Genomic DNA, 26209 nt, shown 5'->3' on the forward strand with positions numbered 1-26209 from the left:
AAGCAATGTTTTAAAACAAAAACAGAGATCAAGTGCAGAAAATCCTGAGGGCAAATTATTAGAAGTATTCTGGCACCCTGCTGTATTCATTTCATTATGGAGATCACAAACAATATTTGATGGAGCAACCAAAGGTTCCAAAGTGTAAGAGATTCCCTTCACTTTTAAAGTTTAAATCTTTAATTATAAAAACATCTGACCAAATCTAACAGGCACCCATACCTTTATGGTAATGAGAACAAGAAGCAAGGGGACTTAGAGCTTGAACTACTCTTTCATTCCTTCAGATCAACCCTTTGGATAAAGGCAAAGGCATAAATCTTGTAATTAGGACAGAGTTTGAACAGCCGGTGTTTGAGCTAGATGAGCTAGATTTGTCTTGTGCATAAGCAGTGGCTTATAACCTTGATATGATCATTAGGGCACATGCTCATTAATGTCTGTCTAGACCTATAATACTGCTATTTCTTTATACATCTATGTCTTTCATTTTCCAGTCACAGGCTTTGAAAATTAGCTTTTTTACTTGGCTTGCCTTCTGTCTTCTCATCCATTCAGGAAGCCAGCTCACACTCTGTGGACCCAATGCCAACTTCATGTAGAGGGCTGGCACGCTGTCTGTGGACTGCTTGAAGCAGAAAGCAAACTCAGATGATACTCAGTCCTTGTACTAATCCCCCAGACACACATAACGTCTACTCCTTGTGACTGCACCTGAGTGAACACTAAGGAAGAATCAATGTAGGTGGAATTCAGGAACGGGACAGCAGTCACAGCAGGTGTGGCCAGAGGTCCTTCCTGCCAGAATCTTCTCTCTGACAAGGGCCAGGATTAGGAGCTTTGGGAAGAAAACAAGAACAAAATTAACATGTAGAGACCGTCCCAAAGTACCGTGACTGCCAACAGCAATTTGCAGCTTCTTGAACCATTAACAACGTACTTTTACTTCCAAGTCCATGAATTCGTACTATCACTTTTGGAACCTGGATAAAGTTGTCAGGTACAGAACTACACTTCCTTCTGGCAGCTTTAACTTTACCCAACTTCTGCTGGATAGACATGAAAGGTCTATTTTAAGTCATTTCTCTGTTTCCTTCACTAGCTGGAAGAGGCAGTCTTTTCAAAGGGAAATTCCACTCATCCTAAGATCAGGCATCATAGGTGTGTGGGTGCATCCTAGAGATGCTTGTTTCTTCCTTCATTAACTTCAGAGGGAGCCTGACGAATGCCAAGTGTCTGACAGCTATAGTTAGGTGGCACAGATTCACTGGCAAAAACACGCCTCTGGAACGCAAAGATACCATTGCATAAATGCCTGATCCAGGAATCCAAGAAAATAAGGCTACAAGGGACCTTAAGATGAGTCTCTAACTATACAGAGATTCTCCAGCCTCTTATCCAAGTGATCCTATTGCCCTTTAGGATGGAGCTGGTTGCTGGAACAACCTACTTACAGTGTGCCGTTTCTTAATAAAGTTCAGGGCTGTTACAAAGGAGGCTGAAATTAGTACAATATTTGACAACATCCTTGACATTTCCAAGAGAATGCACTGTCTAATAACAGCAATAATAATAAAATGTTTCCAAAGAGCTGAAAGTGATTATGTGGTGAACTGTTAAACTAGACTGAACAGAACTTGTAAAGTGGAGAGATCATTAGGCAAATGTTCAAGAAATAGTCTCTTATGAACATCAAATGTCACAATTATCCATTTACTTGATAAAACAAATGCTTTTGATTGAACTTTATTGTCCTCTCTGCTCCCTTCTTTAAAGAATAAAACATCAGAATCAATTCTAAGACATTACATTTGTTAGAAAGCGTGGACAAAGTGCCTGTGCTAGGAGAAGTCCTCAGACATATTCAGAGCTACTTTGAAGGGTCTGTAACATTTGCTGCCTATCACAGATCTTAGTTCTGCTGCTGGCACAGAAGGGTTGGGTACAGACCACAGCATGGCTTTCATCAGACTTTCTTTTGGGAAGTCTGGTTGTTCTGGTCCTCCTGGCCAGCTGTTCAATGCGTGCAGTCCTCACTGGCTGCAGAAGTTGGCCACTGCACAGAGCAAGATGAAGAAGACTTTATTACACTTTGCTTTTGTGTAGAGCATGCTACGACCTGGCTTTAAGCAAACGTGCAAAAAGGCATTAGTGTTTACACTCCAATCTGATTCACCACAGCATTTTTATCCCAGTGTAATTTTATCATGTGTCAGCAGCAACCTGGGGTGACACGGGAGCTGTTCCAGCCCTGGCTATTTAGAGCTCTTCGGAGACGAGCCGTGTGTGTTACAGTAGGACTGCTTATGTAAGAGGGGGACCTTGTGATTTGCAGCTTGTGCCAGGATTCGGAAAGGCCAGCTGGCCTGCTGCTTTCAGCCTGTGTTGCTCTAGTGCTGGCTCTAATGTGAAACTGCCCCATCAGTTTTGGAAATCCTTCTGTTTCTACGTGGAGCTATTGCCACCTCTTGCTAATCAAGTGCTCTCTTCCAGCAACAACACCACCACCAAATCCAGCAAGCTCTGACTCCAGTTTTCTGAGCCATTCAGTGCCACCATTGAGCTACGCCCCGCGAGATATGGAAATTTGCTGCCATGCTGAATTGTCTGCTGGTTTCTTGGCCCGAGCTTTCACTAGGAGAAACTTTAAGCTTATCAAATATCTTCTTGCATCATCTCTATGGTAGGAAAGGGGAATGTGAGGAACAGAGACTGCAGCAATACTGGCTGAACAGCAGCAGCTGCATTGCTAATACCTGTGGGGATACTTGGAGAGAGAAAGGAAGTGTAAGGGGAGGGAGAAAGTAGGAGATCCTTCAATCACATCTTCTTTTGATAGATACAGATGTACAGGAACAGGAGCTGAAGGATGCTCAGACTGACACATTGGTATTATAAGCCATCTGCCAAAAGACAGTGAATACAATTATCTTTATTCTTCTACACATTTTGTCCCTTGCAGCACAATTTAAAAATCCCTGACGACTTGGGCCAGAGTTTTCGGAAATAGAAGCCTAGAGTTAGAGCTACATTTAGACACTAGCATAAAATGGTTCATGAAGGCTGCTGCATGCTCAGAAGCTTTCAAAGGTAGCCCACCTGTGTCTCGACACAGACTTGGCTGCTCAGGTCTGCGCTGCTATTTCTGAAACCCTTGTGTAGTGAACCCGCTTCCATCATGTGCCAAATCCCAGTCCTGCCTGCTCATTAGTTTGTGATTCAGTAGCCAGCCAACTAGTCCAGATGAACTGCACACAAAACTTTTACAGCCAGTTCTCACCTTTCACCGTTTGCAACAGCTGGGTAGATTAACATTCAGGGAGCACAAACAACTACATTTTGCTTCATTACTTTTAAGTAATAAATACAATGGATTCTGAGAGTTCTCCAACCTGTTCCTCACTTTGTTTTGATATACTGAACTACGGTGTCCTAGCCAAGGTATATTTCTCTTGGATTCAGCTTGCTTCACCGTGAAATGACTCAATTCAGCAAGTGGGTTTGAAATACACACCGAATGCAGTGTAAAACAGCACCATTACCAAGTGTGGAAAAAGAAATGTAGTTCATAAACAGACTAGAAACTGTATTTAAAACAACATCTAATGAACTCAAGAGACAGCAGAGCTTGAACCAGGCAATATACCCCTCACTTCAGCATCAGCTTTCAAAAAATCACATTGTCCGTGGGTCATATATTTCATTAAGTCTCTGAAGAAATGTTAAATCGATAAAATACCTAAAGGTTGCCAACAAATCAGACAATGTTCTATAAAAAGCCAACCATTATTGCTGAGGGGCAACATAAGAGCAGAAGAAATATTTGCAAGTAAAAGGCCATCCCTCCCACCGGAGCCCATTCATATTCAGTCACCTGGCACGCGTCAGCGGACACCAGCAAGCAGCAGCAGGAGCTGGGATCATACTGGCCTGCTCTCTTTGCTCCAGCAACTCTCCTTGATGATGTGGGATACCTCGCATGCTGACAAGTTGATTTCCAGGGCGCTTCCCTTCACTGAGTCTGGTTTTTAGCAACATAATGAAATCTCAAGCTGATGACACATTCACCAATTAATGTCTGTGGCACATCAGCAGCCATTTTTCCAGATTGCATATTCTATATTCAGCTTTCAAAAGGCCACAAAACTATCCATACCTTGTAATTGTGAAATCAGATCTAGGCATTTTTTTAAAGACCCACTGTAGATCTTTGTTTTAGATGTTTATGTATGTACCACAGGGTTGCAATCTTCTTGCTGAGGAAAATATATAGGCACAAATAAAATACGCTGTGAAAGCAAGCTTTGATATTCTGCTCTGAATCCAGAAATTGAACTTACTGGTGTCATAAAAGACATTTACCTTGTGTTTCTTTCACATGCTGACATCCCTCTTGCTAGACATATTAAAGTGAGTGGACTCCTTAGAAAAATCAGACTACCATGCTCTTCTACCTCAGCTTTCACTGCAGCAAAAATAAATGTAGGTGTCTACTTCCTGAAGTCCTGCAAAGCTCTTTGATCTTTTCAGGCTGGCAATTTTAAAAGAGGGCAAAGCGGTCAAAAAGCCAATCCAGTGTTGATGGTGAGGCTAAACCCTACTGGAATTAGACTCATTTTTAATTTCTTGCAGAGGCTGAAACCAGAACCTTTATCTCCTGATGTTAACATTATACAACACTTGCTCTTTTCAGTCACAGTAGCATACAACTGCAGTAGTTTCAGAAAATAATAATTAGTTCCAGAAGAAATGTATATTACATATATTACGTCTTGGCAACAGAGTTTTCCGTCCTTCTTTCCTGTTGCTAAAAATACAGATTGTTCACAACGGTGCTTTCAATATCCACTTAATTGTTTTGCAAACAGGGTGTCTTTGACAAACTGTGTTTTTGGCTAGGCTTCAATGAGCACCGTGTTCAGCTCCATTACCCACAACGTCAAAACCCTCTGAAGATATATCCTCCCACCGTTGTCACCAACATAGACACAAAAAAATGAAATGAAAAGGTGGGGAGGTATCTCCTCAAAGTCACTCTCCTGCAAGTTTGTAAAAGCCGCTCTCACCTACGTTTCGTTCATCACCTCAAACAATTTTCCAGTTCAGGAGTGTCAAACAATCTGTGTGCTTTTTGCTCGTCTTAAAAATGTAGCTCAAGTATCACCCCAGATCTTTACTTCTTTTCCCCTAAATACTTCCATGCTGGACTAACTTCTAGTAAGAGCTTGTTTAGAAATATAGGCACTCAGTAATACCAAAGATGCTGCTTTCAAGCAGATGACTTCGTGGGTGGCCAAATGCTCACTAGCCAGACATACATCAAAATTGTTTCCATTAATTTACAAGAATGCAGCCCAGAAAGACTTATGGATTCCCAAATGTTTACCACCACATGTATTCCAACATTGTGCTTGCTGGCAGATGTTTATTAAAAGCTTACTTTCACCTACACCAGTTCTGTAGAGCAGTTAGTTGCACTACATCAGATTTTTCTCTCTCATCTGGTAAACCCGCTAGATCCTCAAAATTTATGGGTTACAAATCTCTTTGATTTCTTCATATCTTTCCTAAGTTAGACTTTGAGATACTGGGAATGAGAAGCAGTGTTAGAAAGCATAGAGCTAATACCTTTCCTTGTAAATACACCAGACATTTCCATTTAACATTGCAGTGATTTTTATTCCCTTGCAAGCATCCTTTCAGTTCCAATTGCATTCCATCATTTTGCCAAGTAGAGCATTTATTTTATAAGCATTTTTAAACAACTATCTTGAAAATAGTCATCATTTCAGCTCTAATATTAAAAAAGAAAAAAGAAAAAAGAATTCTCTGCAACACAGTATTATTGCCATTACCCTTTTTTTGTCATTATCCCTTTAGAACACTGATTTCTTGTTCATGTTCAAATCTGACATAAGAGGCACAAGAAGGATGATGAGCCTAGATCAGTCCACGGATCTTTTCAAACACAGAGAGATTAAGCCAATAACATATAACCAGTAGTCCTAAATAAGTAAAGCTCTACTGCAGGAATGACAAAGCAGAACATCTCAAATACTAAATGTGTCGTCTAGGAGTGAATATTTACAAAAGATCAACAGAGAGCCATTCTCCTTCTTACAATTCTGATTTCTAGATTGACATTAACAGCAGCTGCAACTCACACTGTTTAACAAAAACTGATATTCTTATCTGATCCTCATCAAATGTAATGTTATGTTATCAGATGTAATGTTATATTCTTCACCCATCAGGGTCATTCATGTTGACTCAATATCACAGTCTCAAGAAAACCACGATAGATTAGGTTGTCTTGTTTGGCATCTTATAGGTTCTAAACTGAGCTCTGGTCACAACTGGAGTGGGCTCTTCTCCCATAAATTTCTGTGGAGTGAATCTTGTGGGTTTTGTTGTGGTTAAAAGAGAAAGCTCTGGGTAACATTTTAGCAATTGCCTTTTAGATGAGCAATGTCTGTATGTGCAAGCTCCTAGCATCAGAGTGAATTTTGCCAATTATTTCCAAAGCTGCCAGACAAACCCAAAAATGTATGCTGAACAGACTCCCATTTCTTCCTTGCGAGCCCTGAGAATGCTGGCCATGACAGGACTCCTGCTCAAGTGTTAAATTGAGACTGGCAAAAGCAGCTGGCTCTTTGTTACCGGGATGCCAAGGGTACTACAGGGAAAAGATAGTTAAGGATCTAAATAAATCAACATTCCAGCAATAAAAAAAAAAAAAAATGAGAAAGAGAGAGACTGTGGTAAAATGTATGCCACTTTTATAGCATTATTTGTGTTTCTTCAGGCTTGGGAAATGGCACTGTAGTGATATCACCTCTCTGAGTCAAATCCAAAGTGTATAGGCATGTCTTTTCATTTTAAAAGAAACTGACCATTAAAAAAGGTATATGAATGGTGAAATCTTTAAGCAGCTGGCTAATATACCTACAAGACCTTTTCAAATCAAATATTATGGCAAGTATCTCCATCCTTCTCTCCCCATAGTATTCAAAAATTTTAAATTGTCTCCATTTGATTATGATTTGAATCTGAGCTAATAACGCACTCTGATCAGCCATAGCTGCTATAGCCAGCTTCTCAGGAGGTGTAAATTAATGCAACTCTATTGTATTTTTTAGGCTGTTTTCTTTCTATCTGTAGAATAATGTTGCTCTTGCAGGTGAGGGCTTGGAAAGTTGCTCTGGTATTAGGATTAAGGAAAATAAAACTAGGCAGAGCTCACAATTGCCAATTGCCAAGGATAGTCAAATTTTGGATGATACTCCAGGAATGAACTGCCTGAGCTCACATTGCGTTACTGGACAGGCCACTGCTGGACTCTTGCCTTAGATCCTTCAGATGGGAGTGTGAAGGATTAAGTGCTCCAGAGCATTCAGTCAAGCTAGGTCAGAAAGAGGGAAATTCATGTCACGTTACACTTGGTCTTTTCTGCTAAGTCCAGTTTACAGTGTCATTCAGCTTCAGTTTCAAATGAAGTAGTGTCAATAGGGTTCAGGTCATCGAACTCTTCCAACCACCCTTCTTGTCTGATTAACTTTGCTTTACTTATTTGGCAGCTTTCAGGTGTGGTGGAGTCTGCTGAAAAACTCTGGTCACTGTAGTACAGAGTAATGCATTGTGATTTTGTCATTTCATTTTAAATCTCAGCTGAAAACAGCTGTTCCTCAAGCCTATAACTTGCTGTGACTGTCTACTTCTGCTGTTATTTATCTCAGTAGCTGTATTATTTAACTTTGTGAAGCATATTGGAATACAGTTTATCTGGAGAACACAGTTAAGTGCGGGATGAAGTGGTACTCTTAAATCAGATTTCACTGATTGCTTTGAAAAGCTTCTAAAAATTCTCACCTGGTGCTTCCCTTACAGTCATTCTTTACACGTCTATGCCATAACACAACATGGAAGGAATTACAGTCTTCAACCTTTCTCTTTCCTGACTCTGGCAACTTCTGGAAATCTTTCAGATAAAAGAATACATGGCAGTTTGTCATCTTTGTAATTATGCATTTTTAGAAGGTATAGCTAGTGCAAGAAGTTACATGTACTTTTTCTGCATCGGTGCACCTTTCCAATTAAGTAAGATTCCCTGTTGCTGCAGGCTCGGCTGGTCAGATAATGGACTGCAGTGAGATATGCCCTGAGCTGAAGGCTGCAACATGGTCAAAATTAATGCTGGGAGAAAATTGACATGAAAAGTAAAATTAAGTGGAATGACCCTAATGCAACAATGTAATGAACTTCTAAATTGTGAGAAAAATGAGAAAAGTATTAATCTTTTAATGTTTAATGGGCCAAATTAATTCCTAGTTTATGTAGCTCCTGTTAGTAGCTAATAAAAGCGTGGGGGACAGGGACAGGGCAGGGAGGGACAACTTAAAAGGCCATTTGAGCAAGCTGCAGAACTTGGTTGAAAATTATATCCTTACTCCAGAACACTGCAGGATTTTATTTTTCCAGGGTATAAAGAAGGATACATTTTACAAAGGTAATCTGTTGTTGCAAGGCTTTCACACTTCAGGAATTCAAGCCAGTCCATTTCTGCCTGGTGGAGACAGGATCTCTGTTTGGTCCCTGACTGCCAGGTAACATACAACCAATTCTGTCACTCTTCTGTCATAGTTTCTCTTCCTATTCTTCAAGTGCCTGCTCTATTTAAATTGAAAGTTTCCTGAGCACAGGACTGTCACTTGCTGCATGTATTTACATTAACTAGTCTTCCAGTTTGCTCACCGTGACTTGATCCTTATTTGCTTTTCAGCAAGAAAAATAAAACAGAAGAAGTAAAGGAAATTATATTGGTTTTTGTTGCCTTTTTCTTCAGCAATGTGTGTGCATGATGAGGAACTAGACTTTAGGCAAGGAGACAGTTTTCACATGTAGTACAGCCTGTGACCCAGAACAATCCCAGTAGCCCACATGTGGCCTTTCCTAGCAAAGAGCAACCAACCCTTTGCCAAGTGACCTGGACTTGCAGCAACTGAATAACCAGTTCTGTTCTCTACCTTCAGCAGTCAGCTCTTGAGATCTCAGAGACATTTGTTTCCTACTGAGATGGGTCTTTTAAACAAACAATCCATAGGCTGGTTACCAATCGTGACACCAAAGGAGTCAGGCTGTCCAAAAATCTGGTTAGTTTTTGAGTTGAAGAAGTTCAAATCACAATACACACACTACCAGATTAAAGCACCTTGTGATCAGCAGCTTCTATGATATGTAGCTAGACACAGATTTCGAGATCTTAAAAGGAGCAAAGGGTCTTACTTAAACATTCTTTGTGGGAAAGAAAAATGCAAATACATGAGTCATGGCTTCAATTAACTTCAAGTGCACTCTAACAGCCAGCTTCATTCTGTCTGATTCATCATTTAAAGATACACGTACTACTCCAGAATTAATAACTAGGAATACACTAGCACCATCATTCAACTTGCAGAGTTCCTGAGTTGCTTTAGTACATGAAAGCACTCCCAGCCCATGGCTGTCCTGACACACAAAGATTTGGGGGTTGTGGATACACCAGGCAGAAAGCACACGGCTTCCCCAAACAGGCTTGTCCGAAAAGATGTGGCCATGGTGGGTATTTGATGAATGACACTAGTCCTATTTAGAGCAAATAAGACTACTCGCAAGATGCATAAAACAACAACAACAAAAAGCTATGCATAGAAAGAATGTGATCTACATGGAGAAATTCTCACTTCAGAAAAATAATATATAATTAATTAACATAGCTCTGATTTCATAGTTCCCTTGATATTTCTTAGTAAGGCTTTGGCATGGAAAGGCAAGGACTGTGCATTGACACTCTTATTAGACTATTTCCTCCTAGCAATGGACTAATGATTTCACACTAATGGTTAATGAACTTCAAAATATTACAAGCCATAACACTTCCCTTATTAATTCCTGCTTCAAGTCCAATAATTTTGTGCAACTGAACCAGAACAAATCCTTCAGAAGAAAACATCAAATCATGATTAAAAAAAATAAAAAATAGCTTAGCTGTCATCAAGGACCCACCACTATTCTACGTAAATGTTTTCCAGTGATGAATTATCTTCTTTGTTAGAAATATGTACTTTATTTCTAGCACATTTTTGCTTATTTTTTATGAATCCCAGTGTCCACCAGCATGGATAATCATTACAATTTTTTTTAATTTTTTTTGAGTCCTTCTGTGTGTAAACAGAGATCTATAAAAGGAAAAGCAACTGATGTCAGGAAGGGGACAAAATAGATCCTGTTGCAGCTTGTACCCTCTATTTATGTCCAATGGACAAATTGGAGACTAGAGGTTTCCATCTCATTAAAGATGTGAATATGAAATCAGTTGCTACAAGCTTTTTCACTCGGAAAGAAAGGAAGATATTTTTCTGCCCTAAGCAGCAAAGCAGAGTGGCTGATGCTTGATGCTTTTTTGGTTTTATTTTTAACTAACAATTATTCACTAAAATGAGACAAAGCTGAGCATAGCATGTGAATACCAGGCAGTGCTACCAAGAAAAAGTCACAGACCCTCGATAAGGAAATTAGGAATCAGCCATAGGGGTAGATTTGAATGGATTTTGAGGTGGTTGCCATTTTATGAGCTAAAACACACACTAAGAACCAACATATTTTGTATTACATCACAGAAGTTTACAGAAATATTCGGCCAAACTATCTGCTGATTTTAATTCACAGCATAGACTGTAAGGAGGATATGCGAGGTTCCACCAGCAGATACCACAGCTTATCTTCTAGAACCAAACAGAACTGAAAATGTTTCCAGGTGCCACATTAGCACAAAAAGTGATCATCCTACCTTTTACCAGCTTTAAAATTTGTGAGCATTATAACATTATCTGTCTGTCTGGGTGTGAACTTGGCAAAGCCAAAGACTTTCCTTAGAAGTAAAGCATGGAGAAAGACCAATTTTGAGAAGAAGAATCGAGGCTGAGACAAAATCTTGCCAATTAATTCTGAACTGATTCTGTAAGTGACAGGGAACAGCAAATGGACTGGAAAACTGCAGGGCTAACTTTCCCTTTGCTGAACTTCTTTCTACTCAATGACCACCTAAATGGATACCATCATTATTTCATTAGCATTGCTGACAACAAGCCTCAGCTTTGGGCCAGGGGACAGAGCTGTACACAGTTGTGCTAATTTGGATCAGGGTGCCAAGTGAGGTTAATTATAAAAATCATTGATTTTATCTCAGGCAGGCAAACTATTCCTAACAGACTCCAACATTCATATTTATTCTGCCAGTCTCCTCATAGACTTCTCAGGTATTCACATGGCATGAAGACATCAAGTAGTCACAGTGAAATTTACTTTTAAACCAAACAGTTACTCCCCCTCAACTTCTTACCACCTTTCACCATTATTTACCCTGCTCAAACAGGCAGAATTTACAGCAATCTGTTTAAACAAACAGATCAATTCCTTCCTTTCACCTCAGAAAAAGATGAGGTGGTGTGTGCAATCCAAGCAGTCTTCATTTACCAGGAGCAATAAAGCCAATCTACCTAGGTTTTCATTGCTTTGATGAGGTCCGGGGGGACTGTACCTTGTTTTCTTCTACCTTTTTGTTGGAAATTCCTATGAATCCTAAATGTTAATAACAAATGAGACCTGGACAGCAAGAAATTGTTTGTGGCTCAGTCCTGCTAAGATCTCTGCTGCTAGGCAACCTGCCTTAAGCACGGTATGAATAGGGTGACTTAATCAAGTTTATAGTTCAATAGGATACATTTTCTGTGAGCAAAATAGGGTAACAGACTTGATCTCACTCATCTCCAAGTTTCCCCTTCCTCTGCATATCTCCCTCCCCGTACTCTCTCGGGTTTTTATCAGCTTTGAAACACCACACGTCCTTACACAGGCTGATGCTCTTACCAGTGCAGCCATCACGGGAGAGGTGGATTACTGCATGCACTTCAGCCTGGCAACCTGCTGAATGTTCTGCGCCTCACCATCAGTGTACTGAAAACATACACCACGAACCCTTGGCAGGCTGGGACAGGGAAAGCCAAATACTCCAAGTGCAAATTTACCACTAGTAAATCACTCCTGGGCCAAAGGACGAGTCATTTCACAGCAACTTCATATTATGGACCCAATTTCACCCCAGGTAGCTTCAGGTGCTCAACTGAAGCATCTAACTCCCTTCGTCAGGCATTTCAGATAGTCTCTGGAGGGAAGTAAGCTGTACTGCCATGAGCACGCATGCTTCAACTGAGTGCCTCCGATGCAGGGGAGCGTGGAGCCCTTTATTCATAACTAATGGACTGACAACACTGCAGGGGTTGCGCTACAGTTCCCTGCAGCCTGATTCAGCACTGACATGATGTCCTCTAACTCCTGTTCATAGCAGTTGTTAAAGTCTGTTTTAATTGCTGGAACAATTAAGGACCCTGAATTCCATTGTATTGGGAAAAAAAAATAATAATAATAAGTGGCAATTTTCAGTTCAGGCATCTGATTTTCCAAAATACAATTGTTCTGCAGCCACAGATGATTAGAAAAAATGGATTGCCTGTCAAAACTGCCAGAACACTTCTTTGCTTTGAATTTGGATCTAGATATATACAAGTAATGAATACACAACATATGAACATACATGGCCAACTTCTAATTCTAATCGTTACTACAGTGTGGCAAAATTGATCAAGAAGGCTTTTGATCTAACTTAAAAATAATGCAAGCAGTGAACTGTGTCTATGCATTTTAAATAGGCTGAATATATAATAATGTAATTTTTTTTCATTATTTCTTATATGCACCACAGGTGAGTTGAGCACATTCCGAATATACCAGTTTTCTTGCCTGATCTCACAGATCATTTTCACATTGGACTATGCTATGATTGCATTTGAAGTTTTGCTGAGATTTCTGTTTCTTTTCCCAACTTCCAAAAGAATTTGGCCATGAAATCTGGCTATGAATACACGAGCCATCCCCTTTAAAGCTGTACCTGGTAGACTTCCATGTGAGAAGTGCTTCCTGAGGAGCAATGCACGGAGCACAGATGACAACGAACGCAGTTCAGGAGACAAGAACAAGTGCACGAATTAACATACATAAAGTCCTCCCACTTTGATGGCTACAATAGTCACAGCTACAGTTTGAGAACTGGAAAGTCTTAAGAAGTCAAACAAAAATACTTATAGCCAGCAACAGTATGGTATCCAACCTACACCGTTACAGGGTGGAAGGTTGTTTTTTACTACCAGATGATTGTTGGTCCAACTGCAATAGCCTGGATATGTGCTGACATCTAGTGGTCCGTTAGAGAATAAATACAGTCCAAACGTTTATTAATTCTCGATAAATAACAAACTCAGATTCGAAAAAAAGTATTTTCCCTCCTCCTCCCCCTTCATCCCCACAGTGCACTTACTAGTGGCTTTAGATAACCGAATTCCAATGATTGTTGTCCTTTTCTATATTTGTTCAAGCTGAGGTTTTCTAAAGCACTGTTCCCATTGACATCACGCTGAGTCCTTTGGGAAAATCCACCCGAAGGCATTTCTTGACTCACAATTACCATGGTATTTAAGCAGAGACTGTAAAATTGAAAAAGAGATAGATAGGAGTAGAGTTCTGAATATATGAAGCCACGGTATGATCCCTATTACACCTGATTTCATCAGAGACCCCTAAAGCTATTCCTACTACATTCAGATCAAAATTTGGCCTTAAACCATCATTTATGTATTGCTGTAAGAAAACTGCAGCAAATAGCCTTTAAATTATAAAAATCTTTCTTTTTGATTTATACTAATGTAGTTTAGTATTACAGTCAGATGTATAAGATATCTAGCTGCGTTTTAAACCCCATCTAATATTTATAAAATGACAGTCAAAACTTCACTCAGAAACCATTTCCACAGCATTTACTCCATCTTCATTTGGCACGTATTTGTGTTCTTTTGCAAAGCCATGCATGCAATCCACCCTTACTCAGGATAACCGAGAGGGAAGTACCAGATCTCCAGTCACTGATTCAAAGTCATCAGAAAGAAGAAATAATAATAATTAAAAAAAAAAAAAAAAAAAGAAGCTGCATTTAGGAAGAAGTGATTAAGGAGACCAAAAATTCTAGTCTCCTGCTTAAATTTCAGTTGATTTTGGATTCTCCACCTCTGAGAAAGGCTTTCATTACTTGACAAATAAGGTAATTGGAGGTCCTACAGTGATATGGCTGGTAGGGCTGCTCAGTGAACCTAGATCTCCAATACAGCATATTCAAACCCAGAAAGGAAGGCCTGTATCACCTCCAAGAGGTCCCTGAGGCCAACTTTCACCCTCCTTTGATTCACGGGAGACAGAGAATAGTCCTTCAGGCTACAGGAACATGCTGCTGCAGAATACCCCAGGTGAGAGAGAAGGGACAGGAATGATACACTGAACCTGCATTAAAGAGCATTATTTTGAAGAAAATGAAAACCGATTAGAAAATGGCCTGATAGCTTGTGTCCATGCTTCATGATTGTTTCACAGAAAGAACATCAGGGAACCTTTAGTTTTCCCCCGATGTATATCCACCAGTGTCCCTAACAACCTGGTATGCTCAATTCCTCGTGACCAGGTCATTATTTGCCATCTTTGTATGATGCTTGTTTTGTTTGGAGGGGCATTATCATTCAAGGGGCTGCTCAGCTGGTACCCTATGGAGAGTCTTTCCACAAAACGTTATTTTTCATTTTTTGCCTTGATGCAAGACCCGCTCGTGATTTATTGGCTGTAGCAATGCACAAAGCCATAATTTTCTTTTATTGAACCCACTGTGGGTAGCTATCACTCTGCAGAAATGCAGATGGTCATCTTATTCTTATTCTTTGTGACAGGATGAATGCCACAACTCTGCTGACAAAGACAGCAAGCAGTCATTTATAATAGTAAGAGCAGTGTTCAGTTTAACATATGTTAACTGCACATGTTTAGGCATTTTGGATAGAGCTTTAATAGGATCGCTCTCTGCTAATTCTTTTGGACTTCACAGTATTAAGGTAGATTTTCATAGCATCTATACTGGCATCCAGGCTTAATTTCTGTGCTTGTAGCAAATGAAATAGAACTATACTGTGCAGAAAAAGTTGGCCCCCAATTGAACTCTGACCACTGCCAGTTTTTTATTGTGCATATTTGAGATACTGCAGTTTAATAATTCATCTATCTCTTCTCTTAGTTCACACTTCAATTTTCAGGGGCATCCATACTGCAATCAAATTCTGGATCAGAACATATGAGCTTGGGTGAATGACTATTTCTTTAACTCGTTCATTGCCGATGGAATTAGGGAGATGGCTCAGAAAATGTGGATTTAAGGAAGTGCTAGGGCCAGCGTGATACACAATGCGTACTTTGTGTTCTGAGGTGAGAAGCGTGGCAGTGAATAATTCACAGCACCTAGTGGAATGCCCAGAGACATGCCCTGTTATGACCAGTGAGTTTGTGGAGAAAGAAAATGTGGTGTTGAACATTAAACAGAAAGGATCGGGTGTTTTTAATAAGACCCCGTCTGATCTTGCCAAAGGGCCCCCTTACAGACTTTAACAGCTGAATCTGGAATGTGCTTCATTTCATCACAGAACTGGATATTGCTACAGCAACAGCACTTGAAGAATAATTCAAAGAAACAAAAAACACAGATGCAAATCAAATCCCGGGGATTAAAGTATTTCAGCATTTAGAATAAATGGAGTTTTACCTAGCACATTCAGAGAATGGATTCAGAGCAAAACTACAGCCAGCATCTGCTAATTCCACGTTTTAGCATTGCCTCTTCAATCAGAGTAAATTATATAGCTTAAGTGTTCATACCACCAATTAATCTCTCCTGACTCAGATCTGCATATTGGTTGCTTGAAATAGGCTTTTTTAATATAGTCATAATTGTACCAAACATGAATACCATTTTTCATAATAGTTAGGTAGTCATGTTGTCTTTTCTCTCAATTTGTCTAAGTGTTCATATGTATATTAGAAGTTAGCAATTACATTTTATCCATACATCTCTCAATTACTCCACTGGTCTGTCTAGGACATCTCCTGCTCAAAGCACCAAACCTGTATAGCTTATTCAATACACAGTGTATTCATTTCCTTAAGCATGCTTTCAAAATGATTGGAGCTCAGTCCCAGCAAGTCCATGGTGGGGAATCCCATGTGCTATTTCCCTCTCACTTTGGAGAAGACTCAGTGAGAGGAACCAGACACACAGAGCATCAGACCCTTTCTTTGCAAAATGGAGAGCAAGCCAAGAGCTTGCTGTGCAAGGCCCATGGAGTTTTGCGAGGGAACTGCATTGTCCTGAAACTACCCAAGCATTATAATATGCTTCCATAGCACGTTGTGGCAAATGAGGCGATCAGACTAAGACCCCTAAAGTGACAAGGAGATAATTACCCTGACCTCTGGTTTTCGAAAGTTGATGTAGAGAGAGTTGATAGTGGTACCATGAACTGTCCTCATTCTTCATTTAGTGATGTGCTGTAAACCTTTGACTTGCTGCCAAATTTTAAGGTTGCCTTATGAGATAATCCCAGCTAAGAAGTTCAGTTTATACATATCTTCCTGCCCTTCTGTTGGAGGCAGGGGCATGATGCAGTTAGCTAAGAAAAGAAAGACAAGAACTCCTGGACTATGAATAATGATTTTGAATCAGTTCCTGATTTGCAAAGTGATGATAATGCTATTTACTCTTGTATTTAATTTATAAAATACTTCTCCCCTGCTGGAGACTAAATCCCTGATTAGACCACCAACAATTTCCTTATACATTTCCTGCTGGCCTTAATTGCCTATTCCCATCTTTTCAAGGATATTTTCCTTAATAAAAAATAAATAAAATAAAACGTAGAAACTCTGTATTCAGAAACAAAACAGTTACAGCTGCACTCAGAAGGGTATGAGAGTTGGCTTCCAATAACAGCTTTAAAGATACTGTAAATGCTTTATTAATCCATGCTGTTGACAGCTTTGAATGCCAAATTATCAACATTGCACTGAGCCATGAAACTATTCCATGAGGTACTAAGTCCACCTTGAGACAGCAGTGAAGCCAAAGCTTTGATCCTCAAGGCTGACTTGAGTAAATTGTTATTTTTGAACTCTTTAATCCCTCATGCATTCATAACACATAATTTTAGTAATGCATTTGACTTAAATTTCATATTACTTCAGAATTCAATCCAACTTCTACTGCAAATAAAGTCATAGTTCCCAGGGGCTCCAGACAGCGGAACTAGTCCTGTTCTATTGCAGTTACCCACTGAATTGATGAGAAGGCAGAAATAGTATGCCATCACGAATCATAAATTTTACCTTCTTTGGATGCCTTTTTTTTTTTTAATCTTTTACTGTATTACAGTGTAGCATTTTCTGAAGATGAGGAGCACAAAGACTGGGAGCCCAGAGGTTTCAGTTCTTGCTCCCGCATCAGATATTTCAGCTTGACTCTTAAAGAGTCATTTCAGAAGCAGCATGAGCATGGCGTGCCCCTCTTGACCTATCCACCTTTGTTTGACTGCTAGAAAATGACTAGAGATGACAAACTCCACTGTACCAGGCAGTGTCTTACACCATCTCAGATGTACTAAGTTTGGGATTCAGACTGTATTTATGTTGCTAAGCAAAGCTTAAGGCTCTGACTTGTGTTGCCTGGCCATTTCACGTAACATTTGGCCCAGGGCTTCCCTTTAGTTCAATGGATTTGCTCCGTAGCCTGAATGCATAAGTATTATTATTATTATAATGTATTTTTTCTCTGCACATTATTCTCAGTTCAGAGCATTTTGAATAATGTGATGGCTATGTCACAACTCAAAATAACATTTATCAGCATGAAATTGAGTCTATAGGTTGTGTGCTCTGTGGTGTAGCAGAAGCCTTAAAGGTGTAAAGCATCTTATGATATTTTTGGAGGGTGGGGAAATCAAACTTGGACCTGACAACCCAAAACAGTGCCAGGGTGCAAAACAAGTATCTACTATGGGGGACAATCAGCAGCACTAGGATTTCATCCCCTCACCATGGTCTATTCTGCAGTACAGATACAGCCATGGAGCCCTACATGCCCCAGCTGCACCGGTCCCTACCACAGGCTCTCTGCCTCTGCAGACTGTACCGCACTGGCTCAGGCTGCTCCTCCCTGTAGATGTACTTCTTGCGCAGCCAAATGCAAACCCTGTGTAACACTGGGATAATAACATTTGCCCTATTTCTTCTATTTTTCTTCTCCCTATTTCTTCATGTGAAGGTCACCTTACTGATGCTAATACACCACTCACTGTATTAAAGATACATATATATATATTTATATATATATATATATATATATATAAAGATATATAAATATATAGTGAAAATATATCCTGAATAAAAAGAGTAGCCACAGTTTTATACCACTTCAGTTGCCAGCTGTACCTGTGCACTCATTTGCCAAGTGCTATAAAACACACACAGTCATGAAATTGCCCCATCTATTAATTGTTTGTATAAAAAAAAAACAAAGGCTAAATAAGCCCCTTCTGGAAAAAAAATAAAATAAAATTTGAAATTAAAAAAAAAAAAAAATCAGCGCTTGAGTATTGCTGCAGCACTCTGCTCTCTGCAGTTCTTGGAAGAACAGGTCTAAGAAGAAGCCAGGGATGCTCAGCTGCAGGTTTCACCCCACAGATGCTGCCTACAGAAAGGATCATGAGCAAAGCTGAAAGGAGCTGTATGTGACTGATCAGAAAACCTGCATACTTCTTGCTCGGCTGATCTAAATTGCTGTTGATTTTCATGGTGCTACCACAACTCAAACATCATTCCAGCTGAAGGAAGCTTATTTTGTACGATATGCAGTGTCCTGGAAGAAAGCCTGTCACTACTGTCTCGAGCTTACATTGCTACCAAGAGTCAATGAATCTGAGAATTTGACAGTGTCTTTTGAAAACAAATTTCTTACCGCTCAGAAAAATGTCACATGCTTAGTATGAAAGGGATTGATAAAACAATCCCTTGCTTTGTCTGCTCTGCTCTTTTCAACTCGAAGTCTTCAAAAATCTCCTTGCTGGAGAAAATAAACTGAAGTAGGGATGATGTGTTTCTGTTTGCCAGAGGTATATTCAGCGCATATGTGCTAGTGAACCTGGTTTCTAAATAGCATTACCAAAAAAAAAAAAAAAAATCATCTAAGCCTTTCAGATATTTTTCTCTCTTTAAGGGAAGATAGATGAAAAGACAAAGGTAGGCAGAAGGAAAAAAAAAAAGTCAAATTTGACAGCACGGAGCACCATCATTCATCAGCAAACTCTTTTTCCATCTAGTACTACGCACATGACAAACGCAATGAGTCCACTCAGACCAAAGCAAGGGAAGGCAGTGAACGAGTGCTTAAACCCACCCTGGAAAAAAAAAAAAAAAAAAAAAAAAAAAAGAATGCTGACTTTCTGGATTATGTCTAGCAAATATAATTCTCTTACAACAAACTTGTTTACGTAAGCTTCAAAAAATGACAGTTTTCCCCACCACCAATAGTGAAAAAAACAACCTACAAAGAACATTTCCAAGCTACAGCCCATGGCTCTGCTTTGGCCACAGAATTCTGCATGACTCAAGGAGAAGAAATCCTCTGATGCACAAAATTCTTGGTGAGCACTTTGGTATGCTCACTTTTAGATGTTTCTGATGCTGTGTATCTTCAAGCCTATGTGGAAGAAGAACCTAATTTCTACCTTAAGAGTCCAAAAAGAGACGCTCGGGTACAAGAAGACATGCATGGGCTGCATGTCTTCTGCCCTGCTGATGTTATCTTTTCCTGCAGAAAATGTAGAAATTAGCACTAATAATTCTGACAGCAACATCATTTCAGTACAGTTCAGACCGTCCTGCTTAGACATCTGTAGCTTAGCAGCACCGTGCAGAGTAGCTTTGCAACAGGGGATTAACAATATGACCCCTGAATCACATTTACCTGGCTAACATAGCAAGGTCTGAGAGGGAGACAAGAATGAGAGCTCTCCAGAAGTCTGATGTGATAAATTTCCATATTGCTGTTATTGAGGACAAGGGAAAAAAAAGAAGGAAAAAAAAAAAAAAAAAGGGAAATGCAATGAAACTGTCCTTTCACAGTTAAAATGAGCCATAAAATAATTGCTAATGAAGAAGTTCACATACTATGAATACGGAATTAGCAACTGTAACTCCTATAAGAGAATCAATTAGGATCAGTATAATGGTAGTAATATATAAGTTGATATGACATAAAAAATTATCTTCAACAGTTCATTAGCATTCAAACTAACGTGTCATTAATATTACTTTAGAAAATATTCTTCAAGTGTTTGTAGGTATATAATGTTATGTTATCTGGGTATTTTTAAGTCCTTATCACTGTAGAATATGAACACCTTACAGCTTCCTTTGGAAGTTCATTGGTTTTCATTTATTTATTTTTTCCTAGAATAGAAGAATATGAAGGTAATGAAAAACAGCCAAAATGCTCTAGTTCTGAATATTGACACTATAGTTAAACATCACTCAAGTCTTCCTGGTGTAATAATATCGATCAAAAGCTTGACTATTTTGCCAGAAAAAAAAAAAAAAAAAAAAAAAAGAAGAAAAAGAAAAAAAGCACTACAGCTGCACAAAGAACACTTGTTGAAGTCAATTGAGAGAAACAAATGTGGCTCTAGATTCTATTTCCACTTACAGATACTCCCGCAAATATGGTGAGAAGCAAGCTCAATGGGGCTCAGAAAGCATCATGCCATTTGTAAAAGGAGGTACCCACCTGTCAAGACACAGTAAAAACTTCATCCTACAGCTTTCGATGCAGAAAGGGAGGCTGCAACCTCCGCCTAATGTAATGCCTAGAAACCTGAGGCAGCTATAGGATTTGGGGAAAACAGTGAGGTTGTATAAGCCAGTTTATTAGGAAGGACAAAGAAAGGGGTCTGTGCAGTTATCATAACAGTCAGACAAGCTACAGATACACAGACATATGGAGCCTAATTGTAGCCACATGCTGAGCAGAGAGAACTGGGAGAGACATGTCTTCCATTACTGGGTAAAAATAAATGCATCAATGACTATTGAAGAGGACTAAAGGAACAGAAGAGGTAGATTCATTCTCAGAAAGACTACACCGGAGAGAAATGACAAGATTTCATAATAATAAGGTGTGAGCATGGGCAGCAGGTGAAGAAATGGCATAAAACTTCTGCATAAAACTTCTCTTCCTTCAGTTTTGCCTGTTTGAGTTACTGTCTCCTTCCAGCCTTTGTCCTTCACCATTCCTTCTGCTAACAACCCCTTCAGGTTTTTTGTTTGTTTGTTTTTTGAAGTCTACAGAATCCAGCCTGAACTAAAAAAAATAAACACAAGCACTTTGCAGATCAAACGATAAGTGGCAAGCCAGAAACAGAATGGTTTAACTAATGGAAAACATGCCGGCCATGTAGCACTAGAAAAGTGGGTGAGCATACCCTTCTCCTAAAAATACATGCACTTCCCAGCATCCTCTTCAATTCACACTGCCTCTAATGTCTGCTCTTTCCATCCAATAAATTATAGTCTCACTCTACAAAATGCTGTCATTATCACTCCTATGAACCTTCTCAAATCCACAGTAGCTTCTGCAGTCTTTGCAGTACACTGCTTAGAAAACAAATGAATACTTCATGTCACTTGGGAGATCAGAAAGGCAGGGTAAACAGGGACATTCTCTGCATTAATATTTGGTCAGATGAAGCTAAAAAACTGTACATGCAGAAAGAAAAAAATTGAAACACTGATCTGTGAATTTGAAACCATTACAGAAAGGAATATGGAATTTTATATTTTCTCCACTGACTTGAATAAATAGATACATAAATCGCACTTTTCTTTCAGAACCACCCCGTAAATAAAATCAGACGCAGAGGTGTTGACATGCTTTATTTGGAATCAATAAGTAATTTAGTAATAATGCTTTCTGAGGTGTGTGAACTCTACAATAGGCAGTGTACAGAAACAGGATAATATCTTAAAGCAGTCTGTGAGCCCTTTAATGATCTTAATTTTTTTTTCTGTATTTAGAAGGCTCATGAGATCAGCTGCATATAAAAAGTAACTACCCTACACCTATTCCGTATGATTAATAAATACATTTCTTGATTATTTTGTTAAACATCTTACTATAACTACACTTGTAGTCAAAAAAAAAATGTTATGCTTTTGGAGTCCTTATTAGGACTAAGTATAAGGAGACAAATATCATGCTAATATAGCAGAATATTGATAAAATGATCATTTATAATATAGTTAATAGTTTGTATCTATTATATTGCATGGATGTATGTAAGTATCATATTGCATAGTTCCAGATTTCTGCATTTCCTTTGAGTTGCCCCTCCTTTCTTGGTAGGGGTGTTCCTGAGGCTGCTGTAAATTACAGTCTCACATTCTTAAGTCTTATATCTTATCTCCCCTCCCATCTCAGCCAGACCACAGGATTTCACAATCTGAGAAGAGTTATCACTTGTATTTAAAAGACCTGTAAGGATAAACTGGGCTTTCTGTCTAAATACAGCATAGCACACAATCATTTTCTATACCACGCAAGCACAAGGAAGTGCAAGTATAGTGGCTTTCACTGTAAAGGACTGGTGTAATGGAGGATAGTCAAGTCTCTAGCTCATTACTGAATGGGCAGAAACAAAATATGGCATTTTTTAACATACAAGGGGTACATGTACAGCAGGCACTCAGAAGACATTTTGCAGTCTACACTAGAAATGTATGTGATATAACATGAATATACATGAAATTTGAAGTCTACTGGTTGTGTTAGGCAAGCATATATAGAAGCAAAGAAAAGATAAGTTTTGAATGGTTCTGTGGCATCCTGGTATCTCGTTCTGTGAATTACACATTTGAACTTGAAAAATCTAATACAGTATTGGAGTACTTCTGGTTTCAAAGCAAGACATGACCTGTAAATGATGACTTTCAGAAGACACTTATACACCCACTTGCAAGATGCACAGATAAAACTTACACAGATAAAATATAGTGTTTAAGATTCTAATGCCTACATATCTCAAAAGTGAGTGTTGTAGAAGAGAGACATATGGGTGAGAATTTCTTTCAAATGCCATAAATTCTCATATTGGAATGAAAATATTGCATGCTGTCTGTGCAAGATACTAAATTCATACTGTTTTATATACACAAATATTTCATTACTTCTATTAATTTAGAAGGTCCCCGCCTTTTCACATTTCCCAATTATTCAAGTGAATTCATTACTTAAAAAAGGTTACAGGGTGCCAGTATGTCTTACATTGCACCAAGAACAGTCCTCTTTACCTCATTAATCATCAGCATTCTTTATTTGGACTTGGGCGACTCAAAAATGACAATCACTGGGGCTAGATCTGAGTTAAGGAACCTCTTCACAAGCCAGGGTGTTTCTAGGGTGCCTTCTGGCATTAAGTCCCAGCATGACTATACCAGGAGGACATAGATACTTTGCCCTTCTTTTCCCATGGAGATAGCTGCAGCAGTTCAGATTCTAGCCCTGGGCTGGTACAGATGTCTGAAAAACAGAGCAAATTGGGGTGCCCAAGCAGCTGTTCCCCATCACTCGTGGGGTTTCCAGCCTAATGGAAACACCCCGCAGCCTCCATCTACTCCACAAACCCAGCAGCCAAACAGTTATAGCTGCTTTTGGACTGGCAGCACCTGAGCATGGGTACAATTTTAAGCATGTGAACTAATGAGACCTGTTTACAGTGCTCTATGTGAGATACGACAAAGGTATTTAGAGCATATCGAAAATTTCCCAAAGCAACTCTTCAATTTGACAATTTTGATGCAGACTAATGTTAAGAGCTCCAGCTGTAGTTATCTTTTGGCTGTTTTGCTTAACACTGACAGTATTACTAGCAAATTTTTTTCTTTAGTAAATAGGCTGACACCATACCAGTTGCCATACCAGCTACCAGAGTAACGAGCTCCATTTCTGCAGGAATGGCTCACATTTTACCTGGTTTTTGAAATGAACGTCTCCGGTTATTTTATGCAATAGCACATATACAAAGCACATCTTCATTAGATCCCACGCTGTGCACCAAAGCTGCATGCAGGATCCCAGACAAAATGCAGTCACTTCAGAAACAGAAGCGACATTGCCACGGTAGGAAATACAATAGAGCCAACGCTGGGAGAAGGAGAAAAAGAAGTCAGGAGGGTTAAATTAAAAGTTCAGTCCAAATGCTTAGCAGTGTGAATGCACTTGTCTGTCAGACAAAGAGCATAGTTTCCAAAACTGTCAGTCATCTACCACAGAAAACTACAAAGTAGCTTTTTGAACTGGTCAGAGCCCAGGAGACTTCACATGAAATGAAAAGCGGAATGAAGAAATGCCAAGGAGGCAGCGAACTGTTTAAAGATCTTTCTGTTATAAGGATGAGGAAGAGAGAAAGAGAGAGAGAGAGTTCTTTCAAGCTAAAAAAAATGGAAACGAATATAATTTTAAAGAATTTCTGATGTGTAAACACTCCAATTGATACTTACCAAGCACAAGATAATTTCCTAACTACTGTCAAATAGATCTCTCATAGTGAAAGTGCTTTCCCAAGTTTTATTGCAATTCCTTAACTTTTATGGAGGCAGTTAAAAGGGATGTGAAGCAAAGAAGGTATTCTCTTAGCCTTTTATGACAGGTCTCACAAATTGTTTTATACTAAGGAAATGGCTCTACCTATTTTCCACTGTATACAATAATGATGCCTAGGAAACGGTTACTTCAGTAAAATCAATTGTGGAACAGGATTCTTTTTATTTTGTATCTGAATTGGTCTCTGAAGATATTGCCAGCATTAAATCTTTGACATTTTTTGGCCATGTAGAAAACTAGCGATGGCCTCGTCATATCACGCTGCTGTACCTCTAAGAATTTACTACAAGAGACTTAGTGGGACTGGTAGAAAAAAAGAAAAAAGCTATTTAATCCAGAAACATATTCAGAGGGAGAGTTCCGTTTTTGGAGAAGTGATTTAAGATTAGTCTTTCCTCTATATTTAGCTAGTCAATTGAGAGTAAAGTGTTTCTGGACTATCTTTTTCAGAACATAAAATCAAAGCAAAGGTGAATAGCAAATCCAAACAAAAGGAGAAAGTGTTTGCTATTCAGATCTTTATCTCTGTGAGGCAGAGATATTCATTATTCCAGGATGTGTGTGCCAGGTGAATGTTAATCTTTGCCTTGTTAAGATATCTGGCCAAGGTTTCCTACAGGTGCCCCAAATAATACAATTCTAATTTGCAGAAGTAGCACCATACACATGCATTCAGGTGAGAATTTCCAGAAGGTCACGCAAGGAAGATGCCAAATTCTCCTGAACCTCATCAAGAAGTGGATGCCTAACTCATCTAGGTGCCTTGTCAGAGCCGGTCTGGGCACACAGACAACCCTGACTGGTGATATTTCTTTTGTATATGACAATAAACCATTAGAAAGGGCATGTTTGAAAAGGTACCCGTACAGGGCAGCATTAGCCTTTCAAAGTTTTGCCATTATCTCTTTTAAAATCATAAAACAGCTATCTAAATTATAATAAGCTGTTAAAGAAAAAAAAAAAAAAAGACAATATTCACGAGGGTATTTTCTTTAGAAAGTGAAACTTGTATCACAATAGGGCTTTTCAACTCAAAGAAAAAAAAAGAAAAAAGAAAGAAAAAGAAAAGAAAAAAAGGTAAAAAAGGTAAAATTCTCAGCTGCAGCAGTAACTTGGATTCTGAAACACAAGAACAGAAAAAACAGCCACATCATGGTGGATCTCAGCTGTACCATCACCTCCACCACCATCCAGTAGCACTCTGCCTAGAGCAGAGTGGCAGAACAAGAAAATGTTCACCCCCAAACTGCAGCCTCTTGCAGTTTACTGAGGCAGAGGTGAGAGCTTTCAGTTGAGCAGCCTGGAGATTTTCTTCCATGAATTTGTCAACTGTTTTGTGAACCCAGAAAAATATTCAGCACCTTGTGATGATAAGCTTCTTGACTGAGCTACACATTATGCACAGAGGTGCCTATTTTTGCTTTGAAACACCTAGTTTCCTTCGAGGTTTCTTATGTTTCACAGTGGAAAGAACAATAAACAGTTTCTCAACCCACCTTGCTCATGTCAGGCCTTATGGACATGTTGTCCCTTAATTAACTTTTATCC

General features: G+C 39.2%; 1 long non-coding RNA gene across 1 annotated transcript in view; it reads right to left on the minus strand.

The window, feature by feature from the left end:
- Positions 1 to 240: 240 nt before the first annotated feature.
- LOC137851704 (uncharacterized) overlaps positions 241 to 26209 on the minus strand; it is a 49101-nt gene continuing 23132 nt past the window's right edge. The window contains exons 2-3 of the long non-coding RNA XR_011093374.1: positions 13409 to 13574; positions 241 to 838 (exon numbers count right to left, since the gene is read on the minus strand). This is a non-coding gene — a long non-coding RNA (uncharacterized lncRNA). The remainder of the gene's footprint in view (positions 839 to 13408; positions 13575 to 26209) is intronic.

The sequence above is a fragment of the Anas acuta genome, chromosome 2, assembly GCF_963932015.1.
Source record: "Anas acuta chromosome 2, bAnaAcu1.1, whole genome shotgun sequence".
In the NCBI taxonomy this organism is placed as follows: domain Eukaryota; kingdom Metazoa; phylum Chordata; class Aves; order Anseriformes; family Anatidae; genus Anas; species Anas acuta.